This window comes from Rhinopithecus roxellana, chromosome 15, assembly GCF_007565055.1.
Source record: "Rhinopithecus roxellana isolate Shanxi Qingling chromosome 15, ASM756505v1, whole genome shotgun sequence".
NCBI classification, from domain to species: domain Eukaryota; kingdom Metazoa; phylum Chordata; class Mammalia; order Primates; family Cercopithecidae; genus Rhinopithecus; species Rhinopithecus roxellana.
In genome coordinates this window covers 45,870,126-45,873,477 of record NC_044563.1, presented here as the reverse complement: position 1 = coordinate 45,873,477, position 3,352 = coordinate 45,870,126, and the positions used below count along the sequence as shown (strand labels likewise).

General features: G+C 49.9%; 1 pseudogene; it reads left to right on the top strand.

The window, feature by feature from the left end:
* Window positions 1-525: 525 nt before the first annotated feature.
* On the top strand, window positions 526-1,450 carry LOC104656409 (annotated as a pseudogene).
* Window positions 1,451-3,352: the final 1,902 nt, after the last annotated feature.

The window sequence follows — 3,352 nt, the reverse complement described above, 5'->3', positions numbered from 1 at the left end:
TGCCACAAAGCAAGACTCCATCGCAAAACAAAGAAAAAAGAAAAAAAGAAAAAAAAAGTAATGAATCCAGGAGCCAGTTTTTTGAAAAGATTAACAAAATAGACTGCTAGCCAGACTAATAAAAAAGAAAAGACAGAAGAATCAAATAGACACAATAAAAAAGATAAAGCGGATATCACCTCTGAGCCCACAGAAATACAAACTACCATCAGAAAATACTATGAACACCTCTGTGCAAATAGACTAGAAAATCTAGAAGAAATGAATAAATTCCTGGACACATACACTCTCCCAAGACTAAGCCAGGAAGAAGTTGAATCCCTGAATAGGGATTTAAAGATAAATATGTAACTTTAAATGCATGTATTAAAAGAGAAAGGCTGAAAAATCTTAAGCTGTTACCTTAAGGATTGTGAACCCCGAAAATGTCAGGCAGGTCTCAGTTAATTTAGAAATTTCATTTGGAGGGCGGAGTTCAAAAGGCTCGAACCCGAGGCCGCCACTGCGCGCAGCCTCCTGCCCGCCATGGCCGCGCCTCGAACCCCACGCGCTCTGGCGGCCGCCGCGCCGGCGTCTGGCAAGGTTAAGTTGACGCAGCTGGGGAAGACGATCCTGGCAGGCGGCCTGGCGGGCGGCATCGAGATCTACATCACCTTCCCCACCCAGTACGTGAAGACGCAGTGCAGCTGGACTAGTGCTCGCACCCGCTGCGGTACCAGAGCATCGGGGACCGGTGTGGCAGAGGGTCTGCAACCATGGCGTCCTGGGCCTGTACCGCAGCCTCAGCTCCCTGCTCTACGGATCCCTCCCCAAGGCGGCCGCCTGGTTCGGAATGTTCTGGTTCCTCAGCAACCACATGCGGGTTTCCCAGGGACGCTGGACAGCACGCGCAGGCTGCTGTGCTGCCTGGGCGCTGGAGTGGCTGAGGCCGTGGTGATCATGTGCCCCATGAAGACCATCAAGGTGAAGTTCAGCCACCACACCTCCCCAAACCCCAAGTACAGAGGATTCTTCCGCGGGTTAGGAAGATTGTGCGGTATCAAGGGCTGAAGGGGATGTATCAGGGCCTCACAGTCACGGTGCTGAAGCAGGGCTGGAATCAGGCCATCTGCTTCTTCGTCATGACATTCCCTGCACAATTGGTACGGAGGGGACAACCCCAACAAGCCCATGAACCTGCTGATCACTGGGGTCTTCAGAGCCATGGTGCGCACAGCCAGCGTCTTTGGAAACACTCCTCTGGACGTGATTAAGACCCGCAGGTAGGGCCTGGAGGCGCACAAATACCGGAACTCGATGGACTGGTCTGGCAGATCCTGAGGAAGGAGCTCAAGGCTTTCTACAAAGGCATTGTCCCGCGCTGGGCTGGGTCAGCCTGGTTGTGGCCATAGTGTTTATTATCTATGATGAGGTGGTGAAGCGGCTCAACAAAGTGTGGAAGACGGACTAAGCCCAGTGGGGCCACAGGGGACCGCCCCAGGCACCTCCAGAGGCCCCACCACCCTTGTCTCATATGATTCCAGTGCAGTAGTGCCAAAAGGCTCCTTCCTACATCTCTCGAGCTCTGTGACCTGGTCTGTGCATTGTGGCCATCAAGTCCATGTGTCCCATAGTGCCGTGTCTCCCCTGTGGTCTGTGTGTAACACCACCACTGTAAACCAGTGTCTGGCCCAGCCATGCTTGGTATGCATCTGGCCTGTGAACCTGTGCCTACTTGTCCATGTGCTTACTGTGAGCCTGTGCCTGTGTTTCAGGTTCTGTGTCATGTGACCCGGTGCCCCGCCTCCCGGGGTGCCCTGTGGCCTAGGTCCTTGGCCCTGTAGCCCTGGCCCGGTCCCAGTCCAGTGCTTTTCACCCTCCACAGGCCTATCACTGCTGCCTCTGGACCTCCCCCATGCTGGCTTCTCCGCATTCCAGGGTCTGCTACATCCCCCGTCTCCCGCCTTTGGCCTTAACTGGCCCTTAGGCCCTCCCTCCACCCAGGACAAGGTGGCACCCACCACTCTCAGGACCACCGTGCCAAGGCAGAATTTTTAAAAAAAGATATTTTGCCGAGGTTGAGTACGCACACCCATGACATAGCCTCAGGAAGTCCTGAGGACACGTGCCCAAGGTGGTCAGGGCAGTTTGGTTTCATATATTTTAGGGAGACATGAGACATCAATGAACATATGTAAGATGAACAATGGTTCCGTCTGGAAAGGTGGGACAACTGGAAGCAGGGAGGGGGCTTCCAGATCATAGGTAGATAAGAGACAAATGGTTGCATTCTTTTGAGTTTCTGATTAGCCTCTCTGAAGGAGGCAATCAGATACCCATTTATCTCAGTGAGTAGAGGGATGACTGAATAGAATGGGAGGCAGGTTTGCCCTAAGCAGTTCGCAGCTTGACTTTCCCCTTTAGGTTTGTGATTTTGGGGGCCCAAGATATTTTCTTTTCGCAGGATCAAGGGAAAAAATAAATTCAAAGTAAAGGTAAGAAAATACAGATGAAAACACTGTTTCAGGAAAAACTGTCTCAAACTGTGTTTTTCCTTTACTTCCCCACCACAACAATCAACACAGAGGAACTTGCTTTAAAATTTTTATATTTTTTTACCCAAAACAAAAATAGTCAATAATACAGAAGACTTCTGTGACCAAATGTGGGGTTTTTTTGCCACATGCCAAGCAGTAGACACCAGCTGGGTGTTCTCCAATTCAGTTCCAACATGATCAACCTGGAGATAGTGTCAGAACCCACAGGGTGAGGGGGCTCAGTCCCCAAGACTGCCCCCCTTAAGCCCCAAAATCAGAGTGGTGGGGAAACATTAGAGTCCTGCCTTGGGGCAAGTGAAAGGAAGACAGGAGAGAGATTCTGTTTACTGAGGCCTGCTGGTTGGGTCTAACACATCTAACATTATAACAACAAAAGATTGTAACAAAGTGTTCATAGAACAGGTAATTTTAAAAAAAGAAAAAAGACCGCAACAATGGATATGGGAATGATGAACCAGGAATTACAGATGGAAACTATATATCATAACACCACAAGCAGAAACCAATTAAAGAGAAAGCTGACATACACAGGAGAAAATCAACAAACCCAAAAGTTGGTTCTGATAAACCCTAGTGTAGTACCTGATGGGTTCATCTTACCTGCTGCCCAGAAAGCCCAACACACTGAGAACAGCAGGGTTTTTTTGCAGCAAAGAAAGAGTTTAATTAGGCCGGGCATGGTGGCTCACGCCTGTAATCCCAGCACTTTGGGAGGCCAAGGTGGGCGGATCACCTGAGGTCAGGAGTTTGAGACCAGCCAGGCCAACATTGTAAAACCCTGTCTTTACTAAAAATACAAAAACTAGCCAGGCATG